Genomic DNA, 23,588 nt, shown 5'->3' on the forward strand with positions numbered 1-23,588 from the left:
GAAGTATTGATTATCCTTCACAAGTTTTTTTATTGCGCTTATTGTTGCGCTTAAAATTTTAGTTGTAATTTCTTGGCTCCGATGCCGTCAAGATGCACCCTGGGATATTTATTATCGACACCTGGAGGACTGCAAATCCGTTTAATGCAACCAATGGATACATTTCCCGCCATGTGGGCGGCAATTCTCCTGAAGGCATATCCCACATCCTCCGCAATCATCTCGCATGTCGCGCAATACAGAGAGTCACCATGCCCGAAACGATCAAGAGAGGCGCGATACTCCCCACTTTCTCTTAAAAATTGGGTTAGATCGTACCTAATTTACCTAATGTTGAGGTTTAATCCGCTTTGAATGATCTGAGGTAATTCCGTAAGTTCAGCGTCCTTTAAATGAATTTAACATATCTTTCGCAACTGTAGATTAGATTTAATCTGTACTAACTGCCGAAAACTGTATATTTTCTCCCATAGACCCTCATTTACCAAGATGTTCCATTGTTTATCATTGTGGATGGGAAACCCAGCGTTAACGTTTCTCAAACCCCCTGCAAAACACTTACGACTACTTTCAAACTTTTTCGTGATGCTGTACACGGTGGCGAAACCTTTACTATTTGCAGCAATCTATGCTTCACTCTGTAGCGCAATGTTCGTTTTTTTTTGTCATGCGAAGCACGAAGCACTTCTCATACTTTTTCATAGTAATGGAGCTCCAACTCTCACTCGCAATTCTCAACTCTTTACGTTCACCAATCCACCTACAAGTTTCCATAATCAGTCAGAGCTTGTAGCGTCCATTTGGTAAGTCAACAATTCCATCTATATCACAGAGAAAACACTTCGCCTCGAGAATATTCTCGAATGACGTGTTTAAAATTTATATGACTTGCGCAGAAGGAAGGTGTTCTCCCTGCTGGATGACAACCGAATCGCATTCTCCTGCAATCCAGTAGCGATGCCAAGCAAAAGTAAGCTATGATGGTTCTTTCATTACACACATTCAGAAGAGAGCTTCTAAATCTACTGCTGATCGCGACCCAACTGAGCTCGATGCAGGTACTGAGCTTGAACAGTATAGTGCCGGCGGCATGCCGATGAAATCACATACCTGAGAAATGCCAGCTTTAAGAAACACCTCCTGAACTGCCTTTAATTGCCCTTAGAAGGCATATTTCTGCATTATGTCGGAAATATCCATTGGTTCATAGCACTGCATAACTATGGCGCTTCTTAACCTGCAGTTAAGTTATTTCCAGGAACTGGATCCCAGGCCAAGAAAGTGCACCATGTTATAGTTGTCAGCACCAGTCCGACATCAGATTAGCTTTTACTGCCTCTTAGCTTTCCAGCGGATAAAGGCAAAGTGCTATAAGTGTGGCAAGAGGGAAAGCAGTATTTTCCAGGGTCACGTCATGTCATTCTAGCTCGAGTTAGAGAAACCCAAAATTTCGAGAATGCGTGGGTTGTGTTCAAGGATTTTTCGAAAAGAAGCCGATGAGTCTATGGGAGTCTACAAAGCGAAATCTTTGAGTGCTGATTCAATAATCGAACTTATAATTGGGCTGTTTGAAGGTTGACCGAGCTATGTGTCAAAGGACTTCACAAGCAATTTTGCTTTTTTGGGATCACCGCAGATGGGTTCCATGTTTTCCTCTCGGATTAAGACACTCGGATAATTAATCCCAAAAAGGAATGCCTTATAAACAGCATATTTTTCCGCCAAATTTCTTTGATCTTCAGGTGTAACAAGAGGTCCAGGGAGAGTAAGTAGTATTGAAAATCACTAACTTTAACAAACTGAATATTCCTGCTTGTTGCAGTATTGATGGCATCATTATCAACGGGGCCATAACTAGTATTCAATCTAGAACTGTCTTAGTAACCGATTCTGGACCTCCTGGTTTTGCGTGAAGCCCACCGATTTGTTATCCCTAAAAGCTACCTGGTGTTCTGGCCTACCTCATTGCTCCATCTGAGGCAGAGACTACTACGTCTTATTTCTCTTCCATAAATATTAGCCTTATAGACTTTCCGGGCTGGAACATCCTCACCCACATGGATTAAATAACCCGCCCATCGCGGATTTCATCGACTGCTATGGGCGTAGTATTTATTCCTTATAAATTTCGTCATTATACGGCGTATGGGACTGTCTATCCACTTGTAAAGATGAACAATTCTTCAGAGGATTCCTTCTCTCGAACTCGGTTAAAGGTTGGCAATTTCTCTGTTCTTGTAGTGTGTTGACCCAGTCGTGAGAGGTTTCGGGCAGATCAGCTTTTCTAAGCTAAAATAGGCTGTGTTTGCTGCCAACAACCATGCACCGCCATCGTAGCTGTTATCGGCTGTCATTTTCGACCCTAGATAGGAGAAATTATCAATCAATTATCAATCAATCAATCAATCAATCAATAAAGAATGGCATCGGCTGCCAAAATAATCGCTTCATCAATTTCTTTGTCAAACAAGTTTAAGATAGCTGCTATATTCAGTGTTACCGTGGGCGACAGATCTTATTGTGGTCATTAATCTTTTGCAGTTGATAAGATTAGGACAGTGTAAGTTCAACTGTAAAGTAGTCGGGCATACCTGGTCAAGCCTTGCATGATTTCACCTGAAACCTTTGTCTAGTTTCATCATACAACAGCAAGTAATGACTGATCGATTGACTTACTGCCCTTGTTGTTAAATTTGGCAAGGCTACCTCAAGGTCGGTTGACTAGTAAGAAACGTTAAACGATTTTAGCAAAGCAGCATTCTGATTAAAACAGAATTTTTGACGCCGGATCATAATAAAGTGTCCGGATAGCTGAGTGGTTAGAGCACAAGGCTATCGTACAGAAACTCGCGGCTCAAGTCTCGCTGGTGCCAGTGGGATTTATATTTAACGCCGATACCAGTCGACTCAGCTATGAATGAGTACCTGACTAAAATCAGGCTAATAATCACGGGCGCATGCAATGCTGACCACATTGCCTCCTATAGGGTACCATAATCCTATAGTGTACCGTTACGGTCTTGAATGCTAACACACTTCAAGGCCCTGATCAAATTGGATTGTTGCGCCAACGATTATTGCTATATTATCATAATAAAACAGGCACTATCACTTCGTAACTGAACAACTATTTTAAATCGAAAATTGACCACAGTGTCACTCGTCCTGTCGCCCTATATGGTTCTTAGTGCTGACAACTATAAAATACAATGAACAGCACCTCGCGGCAATGGAGACGAGGATGTTATGTTGGATCAATGGCGTAACACGTCTTGATCACATCCGAAATGAAGTTCTTCCGATCGATTTAGAGTTGGATAGAGCTTGGAAAAATTGAGAGAGGCGTCTTCGATCGTATGGCCGTGTATTTCGCGATAACGAGAATTCATTAGCTCATACATGCAAAAGAGGGTACAAAATCTTTTTTCCCCGAATCTAGTCCTGTGGCGTATGAAATAAAAGGTTTCAGTTTGTACTTTCCGAATCCGAATCCGTTTCCGAATCACATCGCACACTTATTTTCCATTTACTTGGTGCATAAAAGTATACATATGTACATAGCAAATATTGAATACCGCTTATTCAATAGACAAAAAGGATTAAAACGAAATATTTCCCTGTGAACACCTCCTATTCACGAAAAGTCGCTTTGGTGTGGTATTGACAAATTTATATGCTATGATGATGTCATACACGTTTTAGAATGCACTAAATTCACACAGTGTCCGGATAGCTGAGTGGTTAGAGCACAAGGCCTAACCTGATGGCAGTGGAGTTTGTATTGTGATTTGACGTCGGATACCAGTCGACACAGCTGTGAATGAGTACCTGAGTCAAATTCTACAGTGTACAGTGTACTGTAGTGTACCGTTAAAGTCTTGAATGAAGTGCTCTAACACACTTGAAGGCCATGATCCAATATGGATTGTAGCGCCAACGATTATTAATAATAATAACGATTATTATTATTATTAAATGCACACAAAATGTGAAAGTTTCACCTTCTCTAACTTTGTTAATATTAATTGGATTTCCTTCAAACTTTCCACAGTTATGCCTTATATTATCCCTTATCCAAGTGCCAACTTTGTAGTTCTCGCATGAACTTAAGAGGGGTTTCCGGCAGAAAGATATACTAATATGCTGTTTTTGACTTTATTTGCGCTGATATCGGACCGGAATATACTTTGAGCTTAGATTTAAGCTAAGCTTCTGTGATTTTTTTCAGATTTTCCGTACGTTTCACTCGATATCAAATATGGGACCAGTTTCGAAAAGTACTAATTGAGCCCTTTGATTTGATACCCCATATGGCTACATTCTGTGAAAAAAAAAATATTGCACTTTCCATTCACATGTATGGGAAGCCCCTTCAACTTAATAAAAAATGGCGCCACGTGCTATACGTAAAGAGAACAATAAACCACATGCTTTGACCAATTATCGTCCAGCCTTTTCCGAATAAATCGGGGATGACAGACAGACTCCCACTCGATTCTAATAAAGGTTTCTTCACACAAAACCTTAAAAATGCCTCTATACGGCGTCCAGGTCTTAAAATACCTTCTATACCGACATCGACTCAAATTAAGTTAATAATAGTTTATTACTGTTTTTGGGAAATTGACTAGAAATCCCTCTTGGGTAGGAGGATAACTGCTGAAGCATCAAGCTCCGTTTTTCGACTTGTTGAATGAGTTCTTGAAACCCAATAGAAGTCAACGTTCAGAAAATCAACCAAAACTTGGGCAGTGGTACATTAGGTGTGTGAGATTAAGAACGGAATATAAATACAATTTATCCATTAAGTAAAGGAATAAATCTAATTTCGAAAACGTGAGAATAGGTTGGGTCGCTATTCTAGCGAGAGATTATAGAGACTGGAGAGTAAGGAGCGCCAGCTTTAACTAGACTTCGAGTCATTATTTGATTGGCTGATGTCATTTCCTTCACTTCTCATTTTCGTTTTTCCAGCTTTCCTTCAGACAAACATGTCTTTATATACCGGCGGTAGCTGGTAGGATGCACCGTTTGACAGCAATTACAGAAGTCTGTTGTTTTCCTCTTAGGTCTATGCTATCCCCCTTGTACTCTTAAGGCACCTGTGATCGATCGGGTAAGTCTGAGCAATGTGGCCGAAATTTTGGCTGCATATCATCAATCCAATTGGCCTAATTAAGGGCAATCTTTTGGTGGAGGATACGCTTCCCCTCGTTTAGCTCCCGAGAAATTAATAAACAACTTTAAACTTCTTCGCGATCTGAAGATTCTCCTTATCGAGAGCGACCGAAAGCAATTCTAATTGAAGTGCACCATTGTATAGTAGTCCATTGAGAATGTTCGTGGGATCCATTTCTCCGCCGATGTCTCCGATAATCCTTGGGATTCAGTGAATGTTTGGTGAAGCGGTTCCTCTATTTAAATCGTGCCGAATGACTATCGGAATTTTTACATTTGAGTTGACGGTTGGGGTGAATTAGCAAGCGCAGGTTGATTTCTCGGAAGGGTACTTTCAATTTCAGTACTAATCTCTTCTTTTTTTGTCGGAAGATAAAGCTAAACGGACTTTCGTCACGAGACATACTGTCCTTTCCATCTCGATCTATTTAATTTCCGTATTTCATGTTAGCGCTGCTGACGCACGCTGCTGCGGTGCAGATAACTGGCCGCAGGTCTTGCTACGTTAAGACTGTTCTCTAGGGTTCTCACTACATTCATTAATTTGCTGCCAGATCTGATCACTTTTGAATGCTGCTATCTACTGCCTATGACTTTATTTTTTTGTATAGAAATTCCTATTCTCGCTCAAAAGATTGGAGTCCCCGCTATTACGGGACTCGGGTGCTTCGTTATCTCCTCTACTATGACATATAAAAATCGTTGAGAGAAACTTATGCGTCCCCAAAAATTACTTATACCGCTTCTGCATCGGGGAGATTTCCAGGACAATGACTCGATAAAAGTTAAACAACTTTTAAAAGAGAGTTTATTCAGGTGGCCAAAGAAATGGATTTCTCCCTATTCTTTGGAATTTGCTGAAGAATTATCATAACGCTGCTATGGTCCAAAGCTTACCCAGACCAAACAAAGGCTCCTCAGTGACCCACCATCTTAGCACTTTAAAATCAGAATATTCAGTGTGGAATGTTTCATTAAAGCTGAAGATAGATTAATAATAAATCTTTTCCTGTCTAGAAATTTTGAAATTTTCAAGGTATATTAAGAATCCTACATAAATTTCGAAACTGTTCTTATGACCATTTTGAAACAATCGATCGGTGTGAGCAGTATTCTCTATTCAAAACAAACCGACAATGCCAATTTAGGTGAAATTGAATATCGATCCAACTTCTAAGCAAACCTCTAGCAACCCATCACCTCCACATTATTCAACGAATGCGGAGCGGTCTTAATTGATTCCATCCTTACAACATTTAATTGGTAGAGAGAAGCGCTTTTGTAGTTCTAGATGCTTTACCACAATGACGTAGTGCATCCTCCGATGGAAATTCAATAACCAGATTGCTGCATGATGGTGCCTGGTCCTGTTTCTGAGGTTACTGAAAGACTATAATTCACCGTCTTTCGTATGTTTGCTACAAACTTATGGTAAAATAGGAGCGCGAACTTAAACGTGGCATTTAGTCACAAGGAGCGAGCTCTTCTTGCATGCAATTCAGTAGAAACAAGCAGAAATTGGGAACTTCAAAGCCAAATTAATTTCAAATGAGACGTGAACCAAGATTTCAGCCAACTTAGCAATCAGGTAAATTCGAATCCAAGCGTTAGCTTTCAATGGAAGGCACTAGTAATTGCCTTGAAGAAAGATTGACTACCCGCAGCTACGCCCAGCCTTACATTGTCATTGGAACTACGAAGTACAGTAATGAGTGAAATAATAAACCACATCCAGTTGCAAACTAATTATTCGCTTGGCTTTGTTTGGTAGTTTGTGTTTTCGACGCTTTGAGAAAACGGTAGCGACAATTGTTGGGAAGAATTTAAATTCGTTCATCCCCGGACATTCGCCCAACCTCAATCTAGAAAGTAATTGATTTCAATGGAATCGTAAAACCCTTGATGTCTCACAATTTAGCCTGACTTAAAATATTGCCCAACATAAAGGAAATCTCGAGACGACCAAGTCATTGTTATTGATAATTTGGCCCACCTAAGTCAAATGGATGGACTTTTTCCTTATCATGACTCAAGGTTGATTTATTCTGGTTTCAGAGATTTACTTGATTGTACATGTCTATGGATTTCAAGAGTTTTCTAATCGTTTCGACACTGTTATCTTGAGCTCGAGCCAAATTAAATCGAGCAACGCCGCCAGTAATTCGATTATCCAATAAAAATTAAAGTCGTCACTCGAGACTCGAATAAAATCCCCAAATCGTACAATGCCAACGCTTCAAAAATTCATCGAAGATTATTTTGCATACCATTTCCTTACGACACTCAGATAAAAGATCAATAATACGCTTTTCGATTCCTACTTTCAGCAATTCGTCGACGCCATGCTAAAACGGCCGGATTACCATCATAAGAAATTTTCCCTTCAACTCCGACCATTTTTCGAATTCTTCGCAGTTAGTGAAAAGGCCAAGCCATAGCTTTTTCCTTTGCGAATGTTGCTAAGGGATTCTTTTCTTTTTTCTTTCTCTCCACATGAAACATGGCACGATACATTTTTCATGTCAAATCTTCCTCCAACAAAGGCTCCTTGCCATCCTATTATTGCTTTACGTAATTGTTGACAGGCGAGCGTAAAATTTGCTTTCGAAAGCTTGTTTCGTAAGCCTTTGGGCCAAGCGTAACACGCTCGTTGTGGCGGATGAAAATAAATAGGCACCGAATCCGTTTTTAAGAGATAAAGTCCTTATTTTTTCGCATTTAGCTGTCTACGCTTCCCCCCACTTACTCCGGTCCTACGCTACATTTTCCTTCCCCATTTCAATAATAATAGATGTTTGCCGTGAGCATTGTTCCCCATAGAATGAGATAGTCAGAACCAATGACAGAGACTCAACAATAAATCACACAAATTTATCCAGGACAAACTGTCCTGTTTTCTTGAAAAGTAAACGAGGATTTCCTCATTTCACTCTGGAAAATTGCTTCACAATATGGTGAAGGAGATTAGTCGGATGGAAAGTAGCCGCTCAGATGTAGTTTCATGTTCAAAAACGACAATGCCAGTGTGGCTCCTTGATAATTTCTGAATAAAATTGATGGAGCTCAAAGGTGAGGATTCGTTTAAGAAACGGTTGATGCTGTGTAGGATGATAAAAAATAGGAGACAGTAACCATGTTAACCTTATTCCTGTCAAGTAATTTTTTTGACAACTCGAGATTTATGGAGATGATAAACGCAGCAATATAGATAGGCACAAAAGACTTTTGATAGGTTTCATTACCTTGACCCTATTATATGCTTTGCAGGTTTAGATAATTTATTGGAGGAACAAACTTTCCAGGAATAAACAACAAGGGCTATAAATGTAGTGGTTTGCGGAAGATGGACACGTACTACTGTTTGCTTTACCATGTCAAATAACACTGCCATTTCGTATAAAACCGTCCCATAGCTGAGACGGTTAATCAATATATTTTTGATCAGTTTGCCTTAGTTACCGATCTAGATTTCGGGGATGGATATTCTTCTCGCCTCTATCGAGATCTTGCGTCTCAGTTGCATACTATTAATAGCTATAAACTTATCCAATTTAATGACAGGCACGCAATATGATTTCGGAATTACCATCTTAGCGACACCCCGTGATGCCATAAAGAAATCGAGCGATTTCATAACCGAATTGTTATCATCATCACCAATGGTGCAACAGTCGGTATCCGGTCTAGGCCTACCTTAATAAGGAAGTCCAGACATCCCGGTTTTGCGCCGAGGTCCACCAATTCAATATCCCTAAAAGCTGCTTGGCGTCCTGACCTACGCCATCGCTCCATCTCAGACAGGGTCGGCCTTATCTTCTTTTTCTATAATTGATATTGCCTTTCTAGACTTTCGGGGCTGAAGCATCCTCGCCCATACGGACTAAATGACCCGCCCACCAAAACCTGCTTAAATGGGGTACAGAATCGTCCATCCTCATATAGGCGGCCTGAAATTCTTTCAAGGATTCTTCTCTCGAACGCGGTCAACAGTTCGCAATTTTTCTTGCTAAGAACCCAAGTCTCCGAGGAATACATGAGGACAGGCAAGATTATTGTCTTGTACAGTAAGAGCGTTGACTGTATGGTGATAAGTTTTTGAGAGTTTTTGTAAGCTGAAATAGGCTCTGTTGGCTGCCAACAACCGGGCGAGGATTTCATCATCATAGCTGTTATCGGTTGTGATTTTCGAAGCGAAATTATCAGCGGTCTCAAAGTTGTAGTCTCCTACCTTTATTCTCCCCGTTTGGCCAGTGTGGTTTGATGCCGTTGGTTGGGTGGTTTTTGGTGCTGACGTCGCCATCATATATTTTGTCTTGCCTTCATGCGCAGCCCAAGCTCTCGCGTCGTCTACTCGATCTGGATGAAGGCAGTTTGTACGTCTTGGGCCGTTCCTCACATGACGTCGATATCGTCACCAAAGGCCATAGTTGGGCGGACTTAAAAAGGATATTGGTCCTCGTATTTACCACAATATCACGGATCACTTTCTCCAGGGCCAGATTAAAGAGGACGCATGATAGGGCCCTTGTCGTAGACCGTTGTTGGTGTCGAGAGGTCTTCAGAGTGATCCTGTTGCTTTTATCTGGCCCCGCACCTTGTTCAGGGTCAGCCTAATCAGTCTTATCAATTTCGTCGGGATACCGAATTGTCTCATGGCCGTGTAGATTTTTGCCCTGGCTATGCTATCATAATAATAATAATCGTTGGCGCTACAATCCATTTTGGATCAGGGCCTTGAAGTGTGTTAGAGCACTTCACTCAAGACCAGAACGGTACACTACAGTGCACTGTAGGAGGCAATGTGGTCAGCATTGCGCTCACGCGAGATTATTACCCGGATTTGACTCAGGTACTCATTCACAGCTGTGTCGACTGGTATCCGACTCAAATCACGATACAAATTCCACTGCCATCAGTGAGATTTGAACCGCGACCTTCCGTACGATAGCCTTGTGCTCTAACCACTCAGCTATCCGGACATATTACTTGCTATCATAGGACGCCTTAAAGTCGATGAAAAGATGATGCAACTGATGTCTATGTTCTAACAGGTTTTCTATCGCTTGCCGCAGAGAGGAATTCTGATCTGCTGCTGATTTGCCTGGAGTGAAGCCTCTTTGGTATGGGCCAATGATGTTCTGAGCGTATGGGGCTATCCAGCTTAGCAAGATAGTGGAGATATCTTACAGATAGTATTCAACAGATACCTCTATAATTGATGCACTGTGTGATATCTCCCTTTTTATACATGGGACGGATAATGCCTCTCTGCCAATCGTCAGATATTGATTCATAGTCCCACATCTTGACCATCAATTGATGAACCACTTGGTGTAATTGATTGCCTCCATATTTAACCAATTCGACTGTAATTCCATTGGTTCTGGGCGACTTATGGTTTTTGAGCGGGCAGCTTGCATGGACTGTTTCCTCTATACTTGGTGGTGGCAGTATTTGTCCGTTACCTTCAGTTGACCTCCAACTCGCCAAGTTCTGGTCGTTGAGAAGTTTATCAAAATACTCAACCCATCGCTCCAAAATGCCCATTCTTCTGGAAATCAGATTTCCCTCTTTGTCTCGGCAGGATGAGCCTCGAGGTGTGTAAAGCTTCACCCCGCTGGCTTGTTGGTAAAACTTCCGCGCCTGGTGCGGTTGCTCCCGGTACTCTTTGAATTCACAGACCTTTTGGTTCTCACAGGCTTCCTTTCTCCGTCTGTGAAGTCGGCTTGGCCGGAGTTCGTGATAAGTCTCTGCTCGTGGCCGTGTCCTTTTTGAATGCTATAATACATTACTCGGTATCCAGCATTCTTCCGTTCCGTCCATCGTCGAACTAGCCATTCCAACTCGTTTTGCGACTGGGGTCAAGTATATTTATGGTTTTATTTATTGCAATGTAATTCAGATAATTATGAAGATCATTTTTAGAAGCTTCGTCTGCAGGACTGCGGTTATTGCGAGATCCATTTCACCCTTATAGATGTTGCGGAGGGCTGTGCTCTGGATGGCTTCAGTATTGACTCTCACCTGATTGTCAGAGGGGATTCTAGGTGGTGTTGCAATTCGAGTCCGAGCCACCATGCCAACGAGATAGTGATCCGAGTCAATATTGGCCGCCCTATATGTTCTTACATTTATCAAGGCTGAGAGGTGGTGGCGTTCGATCAACACGTGGTCACTTAGGTTCAAAGTGATCCCTTCTGGAGAGGCGCAAACCAGGTACTTCCAACAACCATTTCGTGTAACACTGCTACTTGAATAATCCGCAGTCCGTTATCATTTGTATTTTGATGCAAGCTATGGGAGCCAACGTATCACCTGAATACATGCTCCGTCCCTCCTTGGCTGTTAAAATCCCCAAGTATGATTTTAATATCATATCTGGGACAGGCTTCGAGTGTTCGTTCTACTGCCTCGTAGAATATATCCTTCTTCGACTCTGCAGTCTCCTCTGTAGGGGTATGAACGTTAATGAGGCTTAAATTTCTAAATTTGCCTGTTGCAAGTGCAGGGTGCATAGTCGTTCACTTATGTGTTCAAAGCCAATAACAGTAAGTTTAATTTTTTGGCTGACTAAGAAACCTGCTAGAGCACATGGTTTACTGGATGGCCACTATAATTTATGGTGTAGTGGCTCTTCTCCGGGAATCTGGTCCCTTTCCAACTCATCTCTTGTAACGCTCTTACATTAGCGGTATATTGGGACAGGGTATCGGCTAACCGTAGTGTTCTCTCTGTACAGGGAGCGCACGTTCCATGAGAAAATGCGCAAATCGTTATTCCATTGCGGTTGTCGGGTTCGTCGTTGTGTTGTCAATCCAGTCCGAGATTCCTTCTGTGGCTTCGTAACAAGTCCAGTCCAGCATTCACCACGTGGAGGTGGAGATAGGGTTTGGTAGTAGAGCTGTTGGTGTTGGTTCAGCAGGCGTTTGCCCGGCTTATTATATCTCCCGGATATCGACGATGCAACTCGGTTGTTGCGACTAGTTGAGTATTTAAGTTATGGGTTTCTCAATTTGGATTTATTGGTGGTGAATTGAAGATCGCCCAGATTGCTCTGGAATTGGAGAAGAAGGTGAATAAGATCAGACTGAATTTCAATACTAATCAAATGTGGTTCTCAGTCTGACTGGTCATTGCACTGTTTCTATTAATGAGCAGAGCGCTGAAGACTTCGACATATTTGGAAATGTAACTATTCCAATGCCAACGATAACTTCAACTTGAGTTATTCCACGCAAATTTTCACTCTGTGCTGTTATATGGGAACAGAAGAAGGCAAATGATCGGCACGGTTCACTGAAACGTTCTTCGCTTTTGTACGGGTCAGGTGCCAGTAGAGGCGTTAATTGGAAGGCCAAGGCCACAATGGCTGGGTCATATTTTGAATAATGCGGGAAGATGACGTATTATTGTTTTCCTTAGCAATGCCAAACTGATATATATGCTTATAAGCTTTCCCCTCGGTTTTCGAAATACGTTGATCCTACCTACCTACCTGAAACCTTAACGGAATAGTTACGTTGTCTGACTATCGGTCTCTTCACCTATCCTTTTTTCCGAATTTAGAAATTTACAAAAGACTCGGCTACATTCGTTAACAGTATGTATGGCTTTTACCCAATTAAATCGCCTTCTAATTACTGCCTTCTTTCCCTTGAGTTATTGCAGCTCCAAGTAACTTTCGTATTCCTCGCGCCACCCTCAGCCTATACACAAGGAGTTTTACTGTGTGGTTACCTGCATTCTAGGTTTTCTGGAATAGAAGCATATGAATTGCTGAGGCGTCTCTATTTATGAATTTGAAACAGTGAATTCAATTTGTTACCTGTCGGGCCTCGATGTTGGGAATTAGAAATCCCTTCTGTTTGTTTCATCCTGATCCACTACGAAGTGGACCTCCTTATATTGGCTATAAGAGCTCATTTTTTTTTTTGTGCGTACACGGAGGTGGAAAATCTTAGAAAGACACGTCCGCCGCAGCTCCGCCGCCCGAAAGACGGAACTACAGCGGGCGCGTGTGGGATTCACACCCACTAAAAACCACCCCCGGTCTCTCCAGCCCCAGCCCCGCGGGACCACCATTGAGGTATTACTTCGCGGGGTAGGTTTGCTCTTAGGCACTCATCCTTCTCCTATTTGCAGCTTCCCTCCTTCTTGGTTCTTTCAGCAACTCCTCCTGCATTTGGATGATTGCGGACCCAACCGCAAGCCATTTCTCCTCGGACTCCAGCATCTCAGTAACCAAGCTCTCCGGGGTCCTGCTCCTGCCCAGCATCTGGTTTAAGCTCCTTCTCTCCATCGCAAATCGTGGGCCGCGAAACATCACATGCTCTGGATCCTCCGGTATACCATCGCATCTGGGACAATTCGGAGAATCATCCAACCCAAAGCGGTTCAGATACTGCCTGTAGCAACCACCGTGCCCCGTGAGGAACTGGGTAATGTGGTAGTTGGTCTCCCCATGTTTTCGCTCAAGCCACACCCTAATGTTGGGAATGAGCCTGTGCGTCCACCGACCTTTCGTAGACTCGTCCCATCTGCGTTGCCAGAGATCAAGCGACTCTGACCTTGCCGGATTTCTACGCTGTGCATGCCCCTCCATATGTCTTGCATTGTACAGGACACTCATTTCTTTGGCCAGAATGTCAACCGGGATCATGCCTGCCACCACCAATACAGCCTCATCTGATGTGGTTCTAAAAGCACTGCAAACCCTCAGAGCCATCCGCCGGTAAACCGAGTTCACCTGCTTCCGCCTCTGAGAGTTTGCAAACGCCTCTGCCCACACAGGCGACGAGTAGAGCAGGATGGAGCGCACCACTCCGGTTAGCACCAACCTCCGGCAATGTTTCGGCCCACCAATATTTGGCAACATTTTTGCAAGTGCCGTGGTGGCACTGGCTGCCTTTTGGCATGCATACTCTAGATGTTCCCTAAAACTCAATTTGGTGTCAATTATTACCCCCAGGTATTTGATAGCCGACTTTGATACGACCGTATGTCCACCGACCTCGACTTTTACAGTGTTATTTTTCCTACGTTTCGTTATTAAGACCGCTTCCGTTTTCGCGTCCGTCAAGGTCAGCCCGGCCTTTTCTAGCCAGGACTTTACCGCTCTCACTGTTTCCGTCGCGTGAACCTCCACATCTTCTGGGTGTTTTGCTGCAACAACCACAGCTAGGTCATCAGCAAAGCCGACAATCGTAGTCCCCTCTGGGACGGGAAGAGCAAGCACCCCATTATACATGATATTCCACAACAGGGGACCAAGTACCGATCCCTGTGGTACCCCGGCTGTGACAATGTACTCTTTGGGGCCCTCATCCGTCCCGTACCAGAGAGTCCTCTCTGAGAGGTAGTTTTCCACCAAATTCCGGGGGGTATCCGGGGACACCTATGTCAGCCAACGCCCGTTTAATTCTATTCCAGTTGGCCGAGTTGAATGCGTTTTTGACATCCAACGCCACCACGACACAGCAGCCGCCAGAAATCAGTGCACCTTTTGCCAGGTTTACCACCATGCCAATTGCGTCCACCGTAGAGTGGGCGCGTCAGAAACCAAACTGGCGTTCCGACAAACCATTGCTGGCTTCGACGATGGGCAGGAGTCTGTTGTAGATGACTCTCTCCATCATCTTCCCCATTGTATCCAACAGGGACGATAAGACGCTGGGTTTCCAGGTGGCTTGCCGGAACTTTTGCTTTTTCCACTGGGCAGGGAATATTCCTTCTTTTAGGCACGCCTCGAAGGTGTTGGCGAAAAGTTCGGGCCTATAAGAGCTCATTATATTGGCTATTAACAGCCTATGAGTGATTGAGGTACCTCTGGCATTTGGCATAACCCTTGTCAAAGCATATGCTGCTCACAATTTAGCCTAACGTATATTATCATTGCAAGATATTTAATTGTTGGTTATAACCGACAATTTGGTCCCCGCTTTGTGTTGAATACCGCATCCGTTTTAGCGCACACGTGTCATCCTCTAGCTACTGCCGTCATTCTGAACCTAGTCACTTCAGCTACTCGAACATTCAGGCATCATTACAAGAATATGATATTTCACAACATTCTACCCAGTACACACTCCTAGGATTCACCTCTTGCTTCTGTATCCTGCAAAACTTGCTATCTGTCAAACGACTGTCGATAAGTACAATGAGGTAACTGAATACTCGGTTGTTACCAAGGATTTCCTTATTAGATCCAAATTAATGTCATTGAACATCCAAATCTACAGTACTTACTGACACTACACTTTCCATGTATTCCATTTTTGGCCAAGACAGCAAACAATCAGATTTTACCAATAGTTAGTTTAACACTGAGGAAGCCAAATGTTCGCACTGTTAAGGCTCTAAAAGAAAAATAATCTGCCCAACACTTATACGTGTCTGTGCGGTGATGTTGGCAAAAGGTTTGCTAACTTCTGGCACCAACACTAGCTTCTCGCTTTTCCACAACGCAGCACAATTTGAACAACTCCACAAATATATCTAGCCTCTACTTGATATCCAGCTCATGAAAGCTTCCAGAAGACGGAATCATAAGTGAACTTCCCTATTCTATGGTCCAAGTCTTATAGTCACCGAGCATCCGAGATGGTTCTATTCAGCAAGATTCATTCCTTCACCGTGTATAAACAACAGAAAGACAGATAGACCCGATGCCGAGAAAGAGAGAACTGGTAACGTACCTGCCGATGATTATATCGTCATTGCGAGCAATCTTAATGATCATGTGGGTGAAAAGGCAGACGACAACAGCAGCCATGGAGGAAATGATTTGGAGCGTAATGCGGGTGGTGGGCGTATAGCCGATTTTGCGGACAATCATGACCTTGCATGTACTTGCCAATACATCGTTTATCAAACGAGTGTCTCATCTTCCTGTATTTTATCAACTAGATCCTCACCATCGTAGGCATTTTATCACCGCCAATAACTACAAAACCATTACCTACGAAATCATTACACCTCAACATTAACGGTTAATTGGTATCCTACGAACAAAGCCACCGATAAAGCTTCAGGAACACACTAATGATAACGATTTCGTGAGAAAAGAGAGGAAGTGATTTGACTTATGCAATTGTAGACTATTACGAATGTCGAAAAATTGTCGAATCGAAACACAAGGGCGATCCAAAAAGCGGGCTATATCACCCCCGGGGTCACCATGTCTGTTAAGTGGTTCATCAACAGGGATATTTTGGAATGACGATATGCAAATGAAGTTTCGTGAGAAGAAATGCCCCTCCCATAAGGGTTCGTCGATAAAATACTAGGCAATTGGCAAACTTACGATGCCAGTCGAGAAGCAAACAAAGCGATTGCTGTTACCCGAAATTTTTGAACGCATTTTTGACAACCGTGTTCTCAGCAACGTTTAAATAACAGTTAATGAAGCCGCGTTTGTCAAGAGCTGCGGTACTTCCGACGCAATACACTCTGTATGGTTGCTTATAGAGCAACACGGTGAGAGCATCGCCCAGAACCCGAGAAACTACTCTATGTAGATGATGTTTCCCTAGCGTCTCGTAGGAAAGCTGATCCCAGGCAACAGTATCAACCTAAATCTGAAAAAACTGAATTTTTGACTACCGACCCCAATGAAACAGGCACTATCACTATCAGTGGCAGAGCTAAACGATTTTAATATCTCGGACCAATACTATCCGCATTATGAAGTTGCTTCACACATCAACACAACTTGGATAAAATGGCGTTTCCAGCGGCTGTTGTTTGTAATCGACGCATTCACGAACGTCTCAAATCTAAAATTTAACACAGTGTCGTTCGTCCTGTCTCCCTCTACGATTCTGAGTGTTAGTCGAATATAAAAGGCAAACACGGTGTCTTGTTGTAATGGCGACGCAAATGTTACGTTAAATCAGTGCGTAACATGCAATGGTCACATCTCAAATGAGGACATCTGCATTCAATGTGGGGTTGCACCGAGAAGTAAAGAAATAGCGAGAGGCATCTTCTATGGTATAGGCATGTAATTGCGCTGATGAAAACTCACCTACCAAGATTCTTTTGAACATGGAAGTCGGTGGGAAGCGACCAAAAGGCCAACTGAAACAATTATGGATGACGAATATTTAACGTATTTATCATAAAATTAAAATAGATTAGCATTGAAAGAAAAATAAAAAAAAAATGCGATGAAAAACAAACAGCTACGTACGCTCGCATAAGAGTAAATAGAGCCCTTAGGAAGCAACCCGAACCATGCGCCTACTAAACCACGGTAACCTGCATTAACAGTAGGCTTTCTGTTTCAAATAAAATCATACCTACCCCAAGGAATTTATACACATGATTATATGAAGTTCAAGATGTGGTGCGGTCTTTTAACACCGCGCAACTCCTCCTGGTTTTTGGTCTTGTGTTTCAGCATTCATCTCAATTTTACAAAGTCTGAACCGAGAAACTCGGAGTTTTTTTGTACGCCACCCGTTATGTACATGTGTTAAGTATATCAATCTAATTTAGTCTGACGTTGGCATCCCACATGTGAAGTATTCGATTGCGTTAGATTTACACGAAAAGGATAGTCTTGATCTTCTAAAATTCGTCAAAGTATTATTGAAGTAGTAGAATTTTCTTCGATTTTTTTGAAATCGTAATTCGATTCCCTTCATAAATGTAGAAGTATTTTGTAGTTCTAATTTGAACTTAAGAGGGTATCCTAACAATTTCTCAAATACAGTAGTGCCCTATTATTGACCTTATACCGATATCGGTCTGCAGGGTATATTGATTCCCGATATGCAGATCACCTAGGGGCTGCATAGTGACTTTTTCTAGAGGTTTCGGTAAGGTATTTTCCCAGAATGGGCTCTCCCTAAAAATGAATACTATAACTTAAACTTGTAAGGAAGAAGCTCTAACCCTATGGTGAGTTTTTTTCCAACCAGAAATAAGCTCGAATTTAGTCACCACAACTGCTATCACTGTGATTTTCGTCAATAGAGAAGAGAAGTATTCAAATGTTTCAAAGTTATACTTTTTTATCTTTCCCGATCTGGTTGCAGTCAGTTTCTACATCTCTGGTTGTTCTTCCCATTATAACAGTAGAATATAGCGCGGCTTTCAGTTATGAAGCGATGAAGAGCGCTACGCTTAAAGAGAATGAGTGATCCCCTGGCTTAGACCATTATATAATCATTGTTGAAGCAACACTCCATATTGGACAGAGCCTTGAAGTATGTTAGAGCACTTCATTCAAAGCCATAACGGCACTCTACAGTACAATGTAGGAGGCAATGTGGTCATCAGGAGATTATTACCCTGATTTGACTCAGGTACTCGTTTTGCTTAGTCAACTGGCACCCGACATCCAGTTATGATAGCAAACTCTCCGCCACCAGTGAGATTTGAACCGCGATCTTCCGCTACGACAGCCCAGAGGAACGTTGGAGTAACTCATTCAGGCCGGACATTGCTAAGTAAAATCAAATCAGTACTGGTAATGCCACTAGACGGGCAATAAATGAAGTGAAGCCAGTTTACCGACACTATGCCATCACATCGAATAATTTGAAGAGTCCACCACCAGTATACATGGTCGGGTGGCACCCAGGTTGAATTCGGTGGTCCGCCGGCTGAAGGAATTTCCACCTTTCATTATAGCGGAGACTTCCTACCTTCCCCCCATAAAGGATCCGGTATGGGATTCTTCAGCTGAGGTTCCTTCATTGCTTTTCAGTTGTCTTAAAGGCTATTTGGAATGAAAATTGGGGGATATTGTACTACAAGTAAAGGCGACGATTCCGATGATAGAGAGAATATTGAACAAGAGAGGTGGTCTTCAGAAAAATCAGGCATATATCATGCCGAGTGACAATTATTTACCGGTTACATAGCAACGCTGTTTAACTCAAAACTTAATTTCAATTACATTACTGAACAAAACATAATCTTCAAGCGGCTAATCTATTGGAACTTCCTCGGATAAACACCGCAACTGTCCGTCGTCAGGTCTAAAAACTTTTCTGCTTCATCGATAGAGTAATCGACCGCACGTTTAACGCAGAGACAAATACCGTTGTTTCTTTCGAACAACTGATTGAACCTCTCGATTCCGCTCCAGGCCAGAAAAAGACCCAGGCTGCGCTTCCTAATATCGAATACTATAAAGCACTTCCGACAATTGGCCAACATTACCCACACAAACGTTTCTATGTTGGCTGAGCTGATTTGCAAAGGGTAAATGCATTTGATTTCACGCTAGCATACAAAATATATAGCATTGCAATGCTCATTATAAGGAAGGTATAATCCAGCAATCGAGATAAATGAAATTAGAACGGAAGAAAGAAAAAATAATGGGACGACCACACGTGAATACTGGATGGCATAAATCTCCATCCGGTGCAACCTCTCCCTTTAGGTCTATAGGGTTCTTTTCCTATTTCAATATCTCCCGGTGATTATGGGTATCGTATGGGCTATATTTTGATGCCTAGATATTATATAAGGACAGCTTCAGGGTTTCTTATTTACTAAGAGCGAGCCTTTGATTCACATTTAAACTACACCCATTCCAAACTTCCTTATTTACAATAAATGCAAACACAATACCCATGACCATATTATCCGAAAAACATGTAAGTAGACCTCCATTTTCCGAGTACGGGACTCGCATCCTCTAAATTCAACATAAAATGATAAGCGGGGTGCCAGACATTTCACAGTTCCAACACTTCAACCCGTCCGAATAAATGTAAAGGCATTCGAATAAATTGTGCATGATAGACAAACAGTGAATGAATTTTAATAAGGCTTGGTTTTTCACAAAATTTTAAAAAAATATAATTTTCAAGGATTTTACATGAACGAACGATATCCGAAGGACCGAACTTTCCGTCCAATACCTTGTTTTCTTGTCAGTTCGTTCAACCGACTTTTTTTAATCACACCTTCATCATAGAAACATGTTAGTAGTTGTCCACCTCAATTATATGTTTGTACATAGATGGTTTTGTGTTTTCTTATTAAGGATTACGTCAGCGCTTGCCATCATGATGTTGTCAGGTGATCTGTCCCAATTATCTAAAATATATGATACTGTCATTTCATGGTATTTGAATATGAATTCCCACACAAATTACAATTTTGGGTTATTGGCTTTGTTGTTTTTGCAGAAAACCCCAGAGATTTGCTTCACAGTTGGAGAGTCGGGATTTTGAAAATCAATTGTCCTGTTCGCCGTTGCGAGTTTTTCTCAGAGAAACGACACACATTTCGTTAGTTTCTAGTACAAGTGAAATGAAGCCAATGATTTTGTAAGTAATCATAATCCGCGCTCCTGGTTCCTGTCACAGTTGGATCACACTCGCTTCGCTATTTGTATATCCCAGCTTCATTGAGCTCCGGTTTTCCAACTTTCCTATCAAGTGAACATTTATACTTCAGGGTCATAGTTTAGATGATATTTGGTTTTCTTTTAATTTTTGGGTTCCATGTACTTAATCAATTTCTTACCTCTGGGATTCCTGAAAGTAGGTCAAACAGATTCACTGACTCCTCTTTTCCGCCATCCCAAAAGTTATTAATTTTCTTTCGCTCAGTAAAGTCTCTTCCTTCAAGAGTCCTGCAGTTCAATATTTTTTTTCACTGCTACCACTTTAACCATTTACTAATTGGAGTCCTTTCAAACCACAGGACAGTGTTCGTGCAGAAACTCCCCATGAATGAAAAACCATCAACCGGGACATAAACACACAATCTAATGACTATTTTCGTGCAGATCCTTTGATGATGGATGAGTTTCATTATCCTTGTCGGTTCTGTTCTGTCAATGTATAAATATTTTCAGCCCTGTCAATGCATAATAGATTTTCGAGCGTTGTTTGTTTTCAGTACTGACGTCTACTTGAGTCCGAAGCGTTTAATTTTCGTCAGTCTTTTCAAAGCCTCATAAAACCTTTAACTACTACATACACAGCTATAAACAATAGCACGGACTTGACATTAATGGCCTCGCTCCCAAGTTACCCTTTTCGGTAAAAAATAAAAACCAAGAAGTACACAATAATATTGCGTGCAATATTTCTCGTTACATTGGCACGCAGCCTATTTAAAGTGATTTTTAAATGATCCAACCGGTTAAGATAACATTTTTATGCCAACAATATCTGGAAATTATAAGCAATTACTACCGCTAGATTAATATGATGGAACAAATTTACGAGGGCGTAAATGTATTCGTTTTCATCATCTGAGCGTATGTGTGCATGTGTTCGATTATCGGAGAGTGGGGCCGCCTAATAAAAAGTTCCTTGACACGCAACAAAAGACCAGGCTTGAAGTGATGAAAATGAAATGGAGGTTTCGTGTTAATTTTCTTCGTGAAAAAATTTTTCTGGCTATCGTTTTAATCATTGATAGTGCTAAAGGGAGTTTAGCAGGAGTTACCGTTAGTTCTAGCTGAATTCTAAGCGTAATCTCCAGGTGATCAATCAATTAGTTCAGTGTTTGATTGCAAAGTTCGAGGTATAAATTTCCAATGTATTATGACTTGTTTTTCTGACTGCATGGGGGCGTAAGAAGGCTGAACTGAGTAAATATATTCTAGTTACGAGGTTAGCATGATTTCCAAGCAATTAAGATAAATACCGACAATGAGAAAGTTGGTCGAAGTACCAAACTACTAACATTCATGCATGCCGAAACACAAACCAGAGATTACGATTCGTTAGTTTGAATTGAGCTGTTCCCGGTATAAATTATTTCTCGAAATCTGGAAAAGTTGGAGTAGTGAAATATCAAATGAAAAGAAATGTAAATAATTGCACGCCGAATCTCCCAAAATTATATTGATATATGGGCTTTATGTCAAAATGTAGATTTAAGAATTTGAAAGCCAATAAGCTTAGCTGTACTTTTCAATAATCTAACGTGTTATAATAAAAAAAAATCACTTTCATATTTTTTGTACCGCAAATTAAGAGGGCTTTCTGTCGTCGCGATTTCAACAAATCGATTACGATATGTGATATTATATCACTGAAAAAGGTGGTATTACAAAGTAATAGCACAAACACCACCTTTCATCGCCTTAACCGTTCATATGATATAATATCACATCATTAACTATTAACGTTCAGCAGCCAATAGTACCAAATATTAATTATTACGAGCTCCCTCTCGGACACAACTTTATCGTGGTGGGGGAGCCTGTAGTGGTTTACTACTACACTAAGGGTGTCCAAAATATGTATATAGAAACGAAGGATATAAACTTTGCAAGTGGTAAGAAGTCACAGACTTCGAATCCATCCGCGACCATGAGCAATCATGTTGTTGCCGAGGCGCGGATTTTGAAGACCTCACCACATTCATATCCGCCTATAGATACATCTGTAGAAGGCATGCTTTCCGACTCAGTGGAAAGCTTGCATTTAGTGCCTACGGCGAAGTTAGCCAGAAAGGAAAGTACGGTAACTCTTAACTTGGGAGAAACTGGAAATCCGACTACAACCGGCCCGTACGCGGTGCTACAGCCCAAATCTGCTCGCAAACGGAAGAGGAAAGCTTGGCACAGGGGAACTTCGGCCACAGAAAGGGGGACTACAGGCTAAATCCTGCCTGCTAGAACCTTCTCCTTCACCCTTACCGGGAAGAGCGGAAGAATGGGAAGCTGGTGACGTGGACGCTAATGACTTAACGTCAGTATGTGATTTGACGTCCAATACCAGTCGACTCAACTACTACAGCTAGGAAGGGGGACTACAGGCTGAATCCTGCCTGTCAGAACCTTTTCCTTCACCCTTACCGGGAAGAGCGGGAGAACGGGAAGCTGGTGACGTGGACGTTAATGGTTTAACGCCAGTATGTGGTTTGACGTCGGATACCAGTCGACTCAGCCGTGAATGAGTACCTGAGTCAAATCAGGGTAATAATTCCGGGCGAGCGCAATGCTGACCACATTGCCTCCTAGTATACCGTTACGGTCTTGAATGAAGTGCTCTAACACACTTCAAGGCCCTGATCCAACATGGATTGTTGCGCCAACGATTATTATTATTATTATGTGGAAATGGATCCAAGCGGCCCGGACACTGTGATCCTGGAAAGGCCCCAAGCCGGCGGAAGAAGAGAGCACTGTGAAGGAAGATGCAGCACCTTGGGTATGAGGACATGGACGTGGTTGGACCACGTCCAGAGAAATCGGACGCAAGGAAGCGGAATCTCCGGCGGAAGGTGGAGATAAACTGGAAACCCCAGTAAAATCCACACTGGGCGCACCAGACTCTTCTGTCAGCGATAATGCGCGCAAAAAGCGTAAGACCAACACATCTGCTGTGGCCAACGCTTTATTGTGCTCCGCACCAGGGCTTACATCCACGCGTCTTGCGGGGATTAGGACCGGTGTGCTGGGAGGTGATCAAATCAGCGAG

General features: G+C 42.2%; 1 protein-coding gene and 1 long non-coding RNA gene across 8 annotated transcripts in view; one reads left to right on the forward strand and one right to left on the reverse strand.

Annotated features, from left to right (window-relative positions):
• Positions 1-23,588, forward strand: part of LOC119652680 (tachykinin-like peptides receptor 99D) — a 321,905-nt gene that overhangs the window by 149,678 nt on the left and 148,639 nt on the right. The window lies entirely within an intron of this gene.
• On the reverse strand, positions 19,925-21,742 carry LOC119652681. The gene is made up of 3 exons (XR_005249578.1): positions 20,671-21,742; positions 20,298-20,575; positions 19,925-20,238 (listed from the first exon to the last, which is right to left on the reverse strand). It is a non-coding gene; the product is annotated as an uncharacterized LOC119652681 (long non-coding RNA).

This window comes from Hermetia illucens, chromosome 3 (genome assembly GCF_905115235.1).
Source record: "Hermetia illucens chromosome 3, iHerIll2.2.curated.20191125, whole genome shotgun sequence".
NCBI lineage: Eukaryota > Metazoa > Arthropoda > Insecta > Diptera > Stratiomyidae > Hermetia > Hermetia illucens.